The 15112-nt window shown below is 49.0% G+C and overlaps 1 long non-coding RNA gene and 1 other non-coding gene across 2 annotated transcripts in view; one reads left to right on the forward strand and one right to left on the reverse strand.

The window, feature by feature from the left end:
- The window catches only part of LOC114808736, a 48923-nt gene that overhangs the window by 21167 nt on the left and 12644 nt on the right, over nucleotides 1-15112 (reverse strand). The gene's annotated exons all lie outside the window — the stretch shown is intronic.
- On the forward strand, nucleotides 5119-5256 carry LOC114809592. Its single transcript, XR_003757368.1, has one exon. It is a non-coding gene; the product is annotated as a small nucleolar RNA SNORA7 (small nucleolar RNA).

The raw sequence follows: 15112 nt of genomic DNA on the forward strand, positions 1-15112 counted from the left end.
GTGGGACAACCTGATTACCTTGTATCAACCCCAGGACTTAGAACAGTGCTTGACACATAGTAAGTGCTTAACAAATACCATAATTGTTATTAAATATCATTTTTTTAAAAACAGAGCTCAAGAATGAGAGTCAGGAGGCCTAGGTTCTAATCCTACCTCTGGCACTTGCATGCTCTATGGCTTTGGCAAGTTTGTGCCCCAGTTTCTTCATCTTTAAAATGGGGCTGAAATTCCTATTTTCCTTCTTTCTTAGACTGTGAGCCCCAGGGGGGCAATGTCCAATCTGCTTATGTAGTATCTATCCTAGAGCTTAGCACAGTGTTTGGCACACAATAAGTGCTTGGCACTATGTGCTTGGCAAGTAGTAAGAAACACGACATAGTGGATAAAACACGGGCCTGGGAGTCAGAAGGTCATGGGTTCTAATCCTGACTCCGCCTCATGTCTGCTGTGTGACCTTGGGCAAATCACTTCATTTCTCTGTGCCGCAGTAACCTCATCTGTAAAATGGGGATTGAGACCATGAGCCTCATGTGCGACAGTGACTGTGTCCAACCCAACTTGCTTATATCATCCACCCCAGAGCCTAGTACAGTGTTTAGTACATAGTAAGCATGTAACAAATGTTATTATTATATCAAATACCCCAGATATTATTATTGTTATTATTATTATCATCATTATTATTGTTACTGTTGTTACTTTTATTGCTATTCTAGACCATAGGCCTCTCCCTAGACTGTAAGATTGCTACGGGCAGGGAACGTGTTGTATTATACTTTTCCAAGCGCTTATCACTACAGTGTTCTGCTCTGAGTAAGCACTTGGTAAATAATCACTGATTGATTATTGCTGCTATTACATTTTCCGGTACCCTGCTGAGACAAAGTCATTTATCATTTATTTCCTTGTTTACTCATTTTATATTGGAGTGTGTTTAAAGAAAGACTTTGATGCCCTGATCTAGTTTGTTCTTTTTAGCACCTTCCCCCACCTCGGAACCCCGAATCGAAGCTGCAGTCATGGCAATCCGACCACCCAGCTGCCTGATGACTGAATCCCACCAGAGTGTGGGATACCAGTATCCTGGCATAGTGGATAAAGCACGGGCCTGGGAGTCAGAAGGTCATGAGTAATAATCCCAGCTCCACCATTTGTCTGCTGTGTAGCCTTGGGCAAGTCACTTCACTTCTCGGGGGCCTCAGTTACCCCATCTGTAAAATGGGGAGCCTCAAGAGGGACAGGGACTTTGTCCAACCCCATTTGCTTGTATCCACCCCAGCACTTTGTACAATGCTTGGCACAGAGTAAGCGCTTAACAAATGCCACCATCATCAATAGCAGGGTTTTGAGACCTTCTGCTCACTGAACTCCCAGCTTCACTGCCATGTCCCTTGGCTCAGAGAGACTGCCCCATCAGGCTCCATTAGGGCCCAGCTGGGATGGTGACCTTCAGGGGATGGGGAGGGGAAGTGGGACATGCCCTCCTCCTGCACACAAACTACCACCTGCCAGCCCGGAGAGATCTCCTCTGGGAAGGGATGGGGAGAATAGATCAACGACTGTCAACTACGTGTAGAACACTGGGGTAATAATAATGTTGGTATTTGTTAAGCGCTTACTATGTGCCGAGCACTGTTCTAAGCTGGGGTAGACATTGGGGAATCAGGTTATCCCACGTGGGGCTCACAGTCTTAATCCCCATTTTACAGATGAGGGAACTGAGGCACAGAGAAGTTAAGTGACTTGCCCACAGTCACACAGCCGACAAGTGGCAGAGCTGGGATTCGAACTCATGAGCCCTGACTCCAAAGCCCGTGCTCTTTCCACTGAGCCATGCACCATGAGAAGCAGCATGGCCTATGGAGAGTGCCTGAGAGTAAGAGGTCCTGGGTTCTAATCCCGGCTCCACCACCTGTCTGCTGTGCGACCTTGGGCAAATCACTTAACTTCTCTGGGCCTCAGTTACTTTATCTGTAAAATGGGGATTCCTTAAACTGTGAGCCACATGTGGGACAGGGACCATATCTAACCTGATTAGCTTGTACCTATCCCAGTGCTTAGGACAGTGCTCGGCACAGAGTAAACGCATAACAAATACCATTTAAAAAAACACTGAGCACTCTACTGAGCTCCTACTGCATGCAGAGCACTGTACTAATTACCTACTGTGGGTAGAATACTGTTCTGAGCACGTACTGCATGTAGAGAACTGTACTGAGCGACTACTACATAAAGAGCACCCTCGAGCACCTCCTGGGTGCAGAGCACTGTAGTGGCCATCTACTGAATGTTACTTGGTACCTAGTATCTTTTTAATAGGCACTTAGTTTGGGGCTCTATTAGTTTATTTGTCCTTTCAGTGTCTTAAAGCAGTGTGAGGTACCAATATTCTGACCAAACTGAACTTCATCTCCTCTATTCCACCCATACCAATGTCCTATGATCCAGAACCTCGAGTGGTAATGCGAGATCACCTGCCAAGGGGTCCTGGATGGCAGCCAGCCCATCAGCAATGAAGTACTGCTTGCCACGTCACACTTGAATGGGTCGGACCCTGGCGGAGAAGTTTGGAGAACCAAACAGCTACTCCCAATAAACTGCAATGGGGAAACCATAGAGTAGGTGAGCCAAAGAAACATGTTAAGGAGACAAGGAAGTAAAAGCTGAAATGAAATGAAATGAAATGAAATGAAATGAAATGAAATGAAAGCTCTGGGAGACAGCAGCAGAAGATGGGTGGGAGGCAATCAGAAATGGAGGTGATTGCCTTGGAGTAGAGGTTTTGGAAGATTATGATACCCAGAGGGGGAGACAAAATTGGAAGTAGGCATGTGGGCACAAAATACCACCATGCTTTGAGGGACATGGCCTTATGAAGGGAATGTCAGTTCCTCCTGTGTCATCAGCCACATCTGCCCTCTCCAGTAAATAATCAGTAGTGACATTTTCTTATCCAATGGATGGAGAGATTTACGTCTTCTATTCTTTTAATGGTATTTGTTAAATGCTTACTATGTGCCAGGCACTGTACTAAGTTCTGTGGCAGATACAAGATAGTCAAGTTGGACACAAACCATCTCCCATGTGGAGCTCACAGCCTGAATCCCCATTGTACAGATGGGGTAACAGCGACACAGAGAAGTGAAGTGACTTGCCCAAGGTCACACAGCGGACATGTAGCAGAGCCAGTATTAGAACCCAGGTCCTCTGACTCCCAGATGCTTGCTTTTTCCACCAGGCCACACTATTTCTATTTTACCTATTTACATATCCCTTAACTCCCTAATTAACACATTCTTTCCATTGCCTAACCTCAGCACCTCTATTTAATAATCAATCAGTGGTATTTGTTCAGCGCTTACTCTACAGAGCACTATATTAAGCATTTGGGAGAGTACGATATAACATTCTCTGCCCACAACAACCGTACGTAATCAGTCGATCAATCAATGTTATTTATTGAGTGCTTACTATGTGCAGAACACTGTACTAAGTGACTCATCTCTCGCTGCAGGAAGGGGATGTAACAGCTAGAAATAGGGGAGTGCCTACTAGAGCTGTATCATCAGGGGTGAAGGTTCTGGACCAAAGGACCACCCAGAGTGTTCTGCAAAGTAAACTCAGTAGGAACCCTGAAAAGAGCTGGCCAATGTGGGCGGCCAAGACCGCAGCGGCTGCTAGTTTGTGGCACTTCAGCACAGCATTAACACTACATTGTGGTCACTTCAGCTGTAAAAGGGTCCTGCATGGCAAAAGGAACTTTACGTGCATTTCGCAGTGCCCCCCTTCCTACTCACCCATCACACTCTGTGCCCCCTTGGGAATGCATCTGGGCAGGGGCTGAGAGCGGGCACGTGGTGCTGCTGCTGCTGATGGTATTTGTTAAGTGTTTACTAGGTGCCAAGCACTGTTCTAAGCACTGGGGTAGATACAAGGTAATCAGGTTGCCCCACGTGGGGCTCAAATTCATTCATTCATTCAATAGGATTTATTTAGCGCTTACTATGTGCAGATCACTGTACTACGCGCTTGGAATGTACAATTCGGCAACAGATAGAGACAATCCCTGCCCAGTGATGGGCTCACGGTTTAAACAGATAGATGAGGTAACTGAGGCACAGAATAGTTAAGTGACTTGTCCAAAGTCACACAGCTGACACAAGTGGCAAAAGCTGGGATTCGAACCCATGACCTCTGACTCCCAAGCCCAGGCTCTTTCCACTAAGCCACGCTCTCTCCCCCACCTCTGGCCCAGAACACAACCCAGACCCAAGGACCAACTCTTGTTCTGAGACCCAACATTCCTCCCTTCTCCTCCCTGCCCGGGCTGGGGTCACCCCAACAATAACTCTCCACAAGACCGCTTCCCTTCCCTTAACGGCAGTGGGCCCTGCCAACTCCAGCAGTCCCTGTGCATAACGTCCTCACATGAATCAATTCCTTCGCCCAGGCTCTCAGCCTTGAAGACTTCTACAGGAGCGAGTCTCCCCCTGTCATTTTCCACAGGAGACTCCATTACCCCATTGGAGAGGGGGAAAGAATCAGGCAGACCAATGGAGCCAACCAAATAATGACAGAGTAAATCGTGCTAGATTGAAAAAAGCGTGCCTCAAAATAATATTCATTTTGGTATTTGTTAAGCGCTTACTATGTACAGAGCACTGTTCTAAGCACTGGGGGAGATACAGGGTAATCAGGTTGTCCCACGTGAGGCTCACAGTCTTAATCCCCGTTTTACATATGAGATAACTGAGGCACAGAGAAGTTAAGTGACTTGCCTACAGTCACACAGCTGACAAGTGGCAGAGCCAGGATTCGAACCCATGACCTCTGACTCCCAAGCCCACGCTCTTTCCACTGAGCCACGCTGTGGGCCAAAGCCAAGTCAGTCCTCTAGATTGTAAGTGTATAGTGGGCAAGGAATGTGTCTATTGTTATATTGTATTGTACCAAGCGCTTAGTACAGTGCTCTGCACATAGTAAGTACTCAATAAATATGATTGACTGAATGAGAGAGTATAATAAAAACAGAGTTAGCAGACATGTTACATGAGCCATTGCTCATTTTAATGTCTCCTAGATAGAAAGGGATTTTTCCCAGATGATCTATTAATGCCCCTCTCAGGGTTGCACCTGGGGAGTTTCCAGTCCTCTACCAGTCTCGACTACTGGAGGGAGAGTCAAGCAGAGGCCTATCCATTCCATTCCTAGCTTGGGCAGTGGCTAGCGATTGGAACACAATCTGCTACAAGTCAAAATTCCCCTGTGCTGGGCAGTGGCGGCGTGGGAGAGTCGGGGGCAGAGACTCAAGTTTACCACGTGGAAGGCGGCAACGGTAAACCACTTTGAGATTTTTACCAAGAAAACTCTGAATACACTGCCAGAACGATTGCAGGTGGAGGTCGGGCGTTCCGGGAGAGATGTGTCCACAGTGTCGCTATGGTCACAGACAACTCAGCGATGTAAGAGAGAAGTATTGACACTCTTGATATATTAGCTAACTTCTACCAATTCTACCAAGCTGCGTGGAAAGAGAGGAGAAAAAAGACTATATCTGGAATATATTCATATTAATATCATTCTCTCACTTTAGTTCGTAAGCTCTTTGTGGGCAGGGTATCTGTTATATTGTTATACTGTACTCTCCTGCGAGCTTAGTAGAGTGCTTTGCACACAGCAAATGCTCAATAAATATGATTGACTGACTGACAGATACAAGTTCAAGGGTACAGAAAAAGAGGTGAAGGGTCGGTCAGGAAGACGCACAGTACTCTGCAGGCAGTAAACGCTCAGTAAATACCACAGATGGATTAGCTTGCAAATGGACAGATCTGGGGCTAGCTGGTGCCAGGGCACCCTGGTTGTTTAGTGCCCCAGGATGAAGATTGCTTGTATCTAATCAGCTGTACTGCCACTGCTCATGTGGCTGGACGGCCCCTGAGTTAATCATCTCAAGAATATGGCCCGTTCCATCCATGAGGGGCCTCCGGAAGATACCCTTTGTGACTCTGCTGACTTGTTTGATCACTCTCAATGCCAACCCTGCCCTGCCACTCCTCACTTCCCAACCAGGCCAGAGAGCTCCAGGATCTTCCCCCTCCCAGTCTGCTTTTCCCTTCCCCAAGATATTGTCCTGCCCCATGATAGTTCTCCGCGACAGATGGGCCCCGCTGGGATACAGGGGCCAGATTGGACTCTACCCTGGGCATGGCCTTGCTCCTAGGCCTCTCCCACTGAATCCACACTCAGGCGTGAGGAGGGCAAGAGGTTGTCGGTAAGGCCTGTGATGACATCAGCTCTGCAGCTATGGGGAGAGCTGTGGGAATGCCTTGGGCCTCAGCGGAGAACGACCATAGTGAGGAGGAAAAGTCACCGGCTGCTTTTGTGTATGCCCAGGAAATTAAGTGCTCCCCTACCCCCCCTTCCTTCCCTCCCACACCACTGTCCCAGCCAGAGCCCAGGTAGCAGTGCCAGAAAAAGGCCCTTCAGCTCTCTGCCCCTCTCCTTCCCCCTCTGGTAACGATAATATTTGTGGCATTTGTTTAGGACTTACCCTGTGCCAAGCACTGTATTAAGCACTGGGCTAGATACAAGATAATCAGGCTGGATACAGTCCCTGTCCCACGTGGGGCTAAAGTTGAAGAAGAAGGGAGAACAGGTACTGAATCCCCACTTTACAGATGAGGAAACTGAAGCACAGAAAAGTGAAGTGACTAGCCCAGGATCACCCAGCAGACCTGTGGCAGAGCTAGGGTTAGAACCCAGGTCTTCTAATTCCCAGATCTGTGTTCTTTCCACTAGGCCACCCTGCTTCTCTGGTTATTTGTGCTTCTAGCATTAGGGTCTCAGAGCTGGGTCCAGAGGAAATGATTTGTGTGCTGGTACTCATCACCCCACTGACTAGACGGATATAGATTCCCAGTGAGTCACCTCTGCATCATCTCTGAACCAGCCCAGGCTGCTTCCTGCACCCAAGTGGGTTTCTGCTTCACCTCAGCTCCAGGAATTGCCTCCAGTCTTTCTCCACCCTGGTCTGCACTTCATCCTGCTGCCTGGACCATTTTTCTAAAATATACTACTAAGCACATCTTTCCGCACCTCAGAAGCCTCCGATGGATGTCCATCCACCCCCGTGTCAAACAGAAACTCCTCACCATCAGGTTTAAGGCACTCAATCAGCTCTCTCCTTTCCCCCTGTTCTCGTTCCTCTCCCACTAAAACCCAGCTCCCACATTCGCTCCTCTAATGCCAAACTACTCACTGTCCCTTAATTGCACAGCTTTTGACATCAACCCCATGCCCACACCCTCCCTTCTTCCTGGAACTCCCTCTCCCTTCATATCTGTCAGATCGATCAATCAATCAATCATATTTATTGGGTGTTAACTGTGTTTACTGGGTGCTGTTCTTGGGAGAGTACAATATAACAGAGTTGGTAGACCTGATCCCTGCCCATAGTGGGCTTAATGTCTAGAGGGGGAGACAGACATTAATATAAATAATAATAGTTATTATTTGGAATCTGTTAACCGCTTACTATGTGCCAGGCACTGCACTACGTGCTGGGGTGGATACGAGCAAGTCAGGTTGGACACAATCCCGGTCCCATCCAGGACTCACAGTCTCAATCCCCATTTTACAGATAAGATAAGGTAACTGAGACCCAGAGAAGTGATATGCCCAAGGTCACACAGCACAGAAGAGGCAGAGCTAGAATTAAAACCCATGACCTTCTGACTCCTAGGTCCGTGCTTTATCCACTATGCCATGTTGCTTCCCAATAAATTATGGATATATACATAAGTGCTATGGGGCAGAGGGACCACTGCTCTCTCCACTTTCAAAGCCCTGCTAAAATCGCATCTCCTCCAGAAACTCTTTACTGACTTAACAACTCATCTTCCCCAGCCAACCCCATTCTTTCTCAATCCTGTGTCTCCTAGAGGAAAGAGCAGAGGCCCGGGAGTCAGAGAACCTGGGTTCTAATCCTGGCTCTGCCATCTGCCTGGTGTAATACCTTAGGCTAATCATTTAACTTCTCAGTGCCTCAGTTTTCTCATCGGAAAAATCAGGATTAAATACCTGTTTTCCCTCCTACTAGACTGTCAGTCAGTGAGGGACGGGGCCTCTGACCAACCTGATTATCTTGTATCCAACCCACCACTTAGAACAGTACTTGGCACATAGTAAGCACTTAACGAATTCTATTTTTAAAAAAGTTCATACCCCCAAGCACCACGCCTCACCACAGCATTTATGCACATATCCTCACACTCTTTGCTTCTACTTCCTGAAATTCATTTTAAGTTCTGTGTCCCCTGCTAGACTGTGAGCTCCTTGCAGGCAGAGATCCTAACTACCAACTCTATTCTATTGTAGAGAAACAGCATGGAAAGAGCTCTGGAAGTCAGAGGACCTGGATTCTAATACCAGCTCTGCCACATGTCCGCCGTGTGATCTTAGGCAAGTCACTTAACTTTTCTGTGCCTCAGTTATCTCATCTGGAAAATGAGGATTAAAATCCTCCTCCCTCCAACTTGGACTGTGAGCCCCAGGTGGGACAGGGACTGGGTCCAACCTGATTAACTTGTGGCTACTCGATGCTTCATATAGTGCTTGACACATAGTAAATGCTTAACAAGTACTATATCATATTACTACTTTTCCAAGACTTAGTAAACATTCAACATTCATTCATTCATTCAATAGTATTTATTGAGCGCTTACTATGTGCAGGGCACTGTACTAAGCGCTTGGAATGAACAAGTCGGCAACAGATAGAGACAGTCCCTGCCGTGTGACGGGCTTACAGTCTAATCGGGGGAGACGGACAGACAAGAACAATGGCAATAAATAGAGTCAAGGGCAAGAACATCTCGTAAAAACAATGGCAACTAAAGAGAATCAAGGCAATGTACAATTCATTAACAAAATAAATAGGGTAATGGAAATATATACAGTTGAGCGGACGAGTACATTGATTGGGCCATCTCTAGGGAATATGATACTGTTCCTCAAACCTCCCTTCCCTCCATCCATGGATATGAGTCATTGATTCCCGAGGGAATATTGACCAATGTCTACCAGAAACTGGACGTGACCCCGACTTCACAGAACCACGGGCCCTGGAAAACCACCTGAGAGGCAGGACAGAGGGGAAGCCACAGAAACCGAGAAGCGGCCATCATGTTTGCGCAAGAGAGACAAGGTCCAAAGACCTCTGAGGCCAGGAAGCAACTCCAGGGCTGCCAGGCCTGTAGAAGATCTCAGGTGTTCTCAGTGATCACTGGCAATCGGAGTGCTGTGGTTCCCCCAGCTCCCACCAGCGTGGTTGGGGAGGTTTCTTCAGATGGGGGAAGTAGCGAAAGTGGCAGTGTTTGGCAGACTTTTCTGCCTCTGCAAGCCTGGGTTATACTCCCCAGAGAGTTTGATCCGCCCTCCAAACATCGGGTCACTCTACAATTTGGGGCACTGAGAATTTGCCCGCCCTTCTCCGGGGAATCGACCCAACCTGCATTAAGGGCCTATGGCCTTCTGCTCCTATCCACCACCCTCCCTTTCCCCTCCTAGCCACTGCTGGGAGGAGGCTCGGGAGATGGGCTGAGGCCCGAATCATCCTCATAATAATAATAATGGTGGTATTTGTTGAGCGCTTACTATGTGCAAAGCACTGTTCTAAGCGCTGGGGGGGGATACAAGGTGATCAGGTTGTCCCACGTGGGGCTCACAGTCTTCATCCCCATTTTACAGATGAGGTAACCGAGGCCCAGAGAAGTTAAATGACTTGCCCAAAGGCATGCAGCTGACAGGCGGAAGAGCCGGGATTAGAACCCATGACCTCTAACTCCTAAGCTCAGGCTCTTTCCACTAAGCCACGCTGCTTCTCATCCTAGGGGGCCAGGAGAGTTGCCCGTGGGAAATCAACCACTCTTAAATCATGAACGCTTTAAGGTGCCAGGGACCTCGTCTCGTTCTCACCCACAGATTAGCACAGTGCTCTGCCCACAGTCAGTACCTAATAAATATTTTCGCTACTGCTACAACTATTAGCATCCACCTCCGAACCCAGCACGCCTTCTGAGTACGGAGATGGGGCAGCCAACCCTGCCAGCTCCAATTTTTGATTGGTTCCTCTGCCAGGAGCCAGGCCTGGGAGCTAGACTTGCTCCTTCACAGCTCAGCCAAAGGTCACTTCCTCCAGAAAGTCTTCCTTGATTCATCACACTCGCTATCCAACCTGACAGAACAAGAAGAAGCATGGCCTAGTGAATATAGCAAAGGCCTGGGAATCAGAAGGATCTGGATTCTAACCCTGGCTCTGTCACTTGTCTGCTTTGTGACCTTAGGCAAGTCGCTTCACTCCTCTGGGCCTCAGTTACCTCATCTGTAAAATGGGGATTAAGACTGTGAGCCCCATGTGGGATATGGACTGTGCCCAACCTATTCATTATGGGCAGGGAACGTGTCTACTAATTCTCTTGTACTCTCCGAAGTACTTAGTAAAGTGCTCAGCACATAGTAATGCTCAATAAATACCACTGATTGATTGACTGATCTACTCCAGCACATAGTACTTTGCCTGACATAGTAAGTGCTTAAAAAATACCACTTTTTAAGAAAACTATCCACAAACACCCTTCCCCTACAACTCCCTCCTGTTTTTACTGCACCAGTGTGAACTCATTTATGATGATCCCAGGGGAAAGAGGTTTAAATTGCAGCTAGGGAGATTTCAGTTGAGCAGGAAGATCTTCCTGAGAGTCAGGTGAAAAAACTCTAATGTCACTTGTGGAGGGAGGGGTGGGGTCCTTCCCCGGAGATACTTCAGAAAGGAACAGACACCCATCTGACTTGAGTGGTTACTTCTTCACCTTTGTGGAAGCAGAGGGCTGGATCAGATGACCTCTTGTGGGCCCATCTGATTCCAGGGTTCTTTGACTGTGCCCAGGACTGGCCTATCTCCTGACGCACTGAGAGCTCCCTGGGACCAACCTGGAGTCTTCTCTACCCTAGCTCCCACCTCCTCTTCCTCCTCCCCAACCCCTGACCCCTGCCTCACTGGCTCCCGAGCTCAGTGCAGACCCAGAACAGGCCCACTGTTTTCTCCCTCCCCTGGACATTTCCTTCCCCTTTGTTGGTTTCAGTTTCAACTTCAGACACAAAGGGCTCAGTGTGCATCTGCAACAGAGTTCCGTTGGGGTTGGGGAGGGAGGTCTGTGCTGATAGACAGAGCCCTAACTTGTGGCTACGGTCCTGGAATAAAATCCCAAGTCCTCTACCTTCTCCGCTCCCTCCTGGATGCCACCCGGTGGCCCTGATCTCTCCGGCGTGGTCTGGGAAGGGACTCCCAGCTCTGGACCCTGAGTTGTCCCTGAAGAAAGAGAGGGACAACATGGCAAACCCCAGGAGGGTGAGTGCCCCTCCCCCCAACCCCTTCTCCCTCCCTGACTCACTCTCCAGTTCAGTGGAGGACCTACTATGGGCTGGCCAGCTTCCGTCCCAGGGTTGGGTAGGGGTGGGAGGGGAAGTAAAAGAGGGGTGAGGAGGGGGCCTTCAGCAGATTTCAATGCCAGGGACATTGAAGAGGGAAGGGTGAGAGGGAAGTCTGGCTTACTGCTGCTTCTGGGGGGTCAGTGAATTTGCACCCACAACCCCGGCTCCCATCCCCAGCCCTTACTCTCCCAACAGTCTTCACTGCTGTCTCCTGCAGCAAAAGGTTTCCAGATACCTCTATGGTTGGTGCGTCAGGGCGCTCAGGGCTAAGGTCCTAGGGGGTTTCTGATCCCCAGAAAACAGATCTTGATGCCTCAGGATCAACTCCCCATTCCAGACCTGTGACTGAATGGAGAGGAAATCTCAGCAGGGATGAGGGGGAGTGTGAGTTTAAACCCTCCCCTTCAAGACTCCCTTTCTAGTCCATGTGGGGTTGGGAGTCTATTCTTCACTCCGCTGCCCGGTTCATCTTCCTGCAGAAACGATCTGGGCATGTCACTCCCCTTCTTAAACACCTCCAGTGGTTGTCTATCAACCTCCGCTCCAAACAAAAACTCTTCACTCTAGGCTTCAAGGCTCTCCATCACCTTGCCCCTTCCTACCTCTCCTCCCTTCTCTCTTTCTACCGCCCACCCCGCACGCTCCGCTCCTCCGCCGCCCACCTCCTCACCGTCCCTCGGTCTCGCCTATCCCGCCGTTGACCCCTGGGCCACATCCTCCCGCAATCCTGGAACGCCCTCCCTCCTCACCTCCGCCAAACTGATTCTCTTCCCCTCTTCAAAACCCTACATAAAACTCACCTCCTCCAAGAGGCCTTCCCAGACTGAGCTCCCCTTCTCCCTCTACTCCCTCTACCGCACCCCCTTCACCTCTCCGCAGCTTAACCCTCTTTTCCCCCCATTTCCCTCTACTCCTCCCCCTCTCCCTTCCCATCCCCTCAGCACTGTACTCGTCTGCTCAACTGTATATATTTTCATTACCCTATTTATTTTGTTAATTTTGTTAATGAAATGTACATCGCCTTGATTTATTTAGTTGCCATTGTTTTTACGAGATATTCTTCCCCTTGACTTTATTTATTGCCATTGTTCTCGTCTGTCCGTCTCCCCCGATTAGACTGTAAGCCCGTCAAACGGCAGGGACCGTCTCTATCTGTTGCCGACTTGTTCATTCTAAGCGCTTAGTACAGTGCTCTGCACATAGTAAGTGCTCAATAAATACTATTGAATGAGTGTGCAGCGCTGAGAAAGAGTCAATCAATCTCATTTATTGAGTGCTTACTGTGTGCAGGGCACTGTACTAAGCACTTGGGAGAGTACAACACAACAATACAACAGACGCAATCCCTACAACAATGAAAGAACTCATCTTCCGGGGCCTGGAGGGTCCCTGGAGCCAGGAGTGGGGTGGGACAGAGGGTCCATGGCCTGGGCGATCCAGACCTGGGAGCGTCCCTTGCCCAAGTGTACCCCACAACTGAGCTGCCCCTTGTTGGCAGCTTCCCCAAGCCCACCCAGTGGAGAGGTCCCAGCCTTAGAGCCGATCTGTGTCCCAATGTCCCAGGGGTCAGCCGGGGCCCTAAAGCACAGTCCCTCCCTGAGCGATACGTGGGGGACTGAGAGGCTGGCAGCAACAGAGTCGGCGGGCCGGGATAAATGCTGAATTTACTGAATTCATTGGGCTGGTGGAGGAGAGGAGGAGGGCGACCAGAGGAAGGAAGTGGTCTGCCTGCGTCTTACATTACCGACACACAGGGCATGAGGCAAGAAGGGAGAGGGAAAGGCGGGGAGAGGGAAAGGTCAGGGGAGGAGATGATAATAATAATAATAATTTGGTATTTGTTAAACCCTTATTATGTGCCAAACACTGTTCTTAGCGCTGGGGTAAGCAGGCTGTCCCACGTGGGGCTCACAGTCTTAATCCCCATTTTTACAGAGGGGGTAACTGAGGCCTAGAGAAGTTAAGTGACTTGCCCAAGATCACACAGCACAAGTGGCAGAGCCAGGACTTGAACCCACATCCTCTGACTCTCAAGCCCGTGCTCCTTCCACTAAGCCAAACGTGGCACTGTAGGCTGGGACAGGAATAGGGACAAAATCAGGGGCAGGTGTACAATATGACACATAACACAGCACACGCCCTCCACTCTGCCCTCCACACTAGGCCCAGACTCAGCTCTTCCACTTTTGAGCCAAAGCTCACAGGACCCTACCTCATTCCCCAACTTGGGAGTCCTTCCCCGTTTTACTCTGCCAAACCACATCCTGCTCCCTTTCAAGGCCACCTCCTCCAGGAAGTCCAGCTAGCTCAGTCAGACCAGCACCCCTTGCTTCCTCAGCACTATCTAAGCAAGATAGTAATCTAGGGTGACATCCGGTGTGAGGGCCGGGAGGAGGGATGGAAGGAAGAGGCACAGAGGGCCAGGACAGAGGGCAAGGACAGGGTCAACCAGATAATATGGGGTAAGGGCTGGGGATGGGCACAGGCCAGTGGCAAGGATAGGGAAAGGACGAACCCCTCTTTGACCCCCCATCCTTTCCAGCAATAGTGCTTAGAACAGTGCTTGGCACATAGTAAGCGCTTAACGAGTACCTTAATCATTATTATTTCCTCAAATCTATCCCCTCTTCCTGTGTCTCCAACCCCATCCCTTAGCACCTTAACCAAACAGCTGCTCCCCTGTTCTTCCTCTCCATTTGCTCCTTCCCCACTGCTTTCAGATACCCTTCCATCAATCAATCAATGTATCTATGATTTTTGTTGAATGCCTACTGTGTTCAGTGTACTGTTTTAAGTGCTTGGGAGTCTACAATACTGCAGAGTTGGTAGACAGAGTCCCTGCCCACAGGAGCTTACAGTCTAGGGGGGAAGACAGGCATTAAAATAAATCACAGATAGTGGAAGTGGGACAGAATGAGAATATATAGATAAGGGCTCTGGAGCTGTGGGAGGGGTGGACCCTCATTTACCTTCTCTGCCCTCCCTTCTGTGTTGCTTATGCAGTTGAATTTGCATCCCCTAAGCACTTGATATTCACCCCTCCCTCAGCTCCAGAGCCCTTATCTACATATCCTCATTCTTCAGGTTATCACCCCATCCCCCGACTCATCAGTCCTTTCCAAACTCAAGCAAGTTGTTTAAACCCACTGCCTCCACTGCCTCTCCTCCATTTCTCTACCTTTCATTCATTCATTCAATAGTATTTATTGAGCGCTTACTATGTGCAGAGCACTGTACTAAGCGCTTGGGATGAACAAGTCGGCAACAGATAGAGACAGTCCCTGCCGTTTGACGGGCTTACAGTCTAATCGGGGGAGACGGACAGACAAGAACAATGGCACTAAACAGCGTCAAGGGGAAGAACATCTCGTAAAAACAATGGCAAATAAATAGAATCAAGGCGATGTACAATTCATTAACAAAATAAATAGGGTAACGAAAATATATACAGTTGAGCGGACGAGTACGGTGCTGTGGGGATGGGAAGGGAGAGGTGGAGGAGCAGAGGGAAAAGGGGAAAATGAGGCTTTAGCTGCGGAGAGGTAAAGGGGGGATGGCAGAGGGAGTAGAGGGGGAAGAGGAGCTCAGTCTGGGAACGCCTCTAGGAGGAGGTGAT

Source organism: Ornithorhynchus anatinus, chromosome 2 (assembly GCF_004115215.2).
Source record: "Ornithorhynchus anatinus isolate Pmale09 chromosome 2, mOrnAna1.pri.v4, whole genome shotgun sequence".
Classification (NCBI taxonomy): Eukaryota; Metazoa; Chordata; class Mammalia; order Monotremata; family Ornithorhynchidae; genus Ornithorhynchus; species Ornithorhynchus anatinus.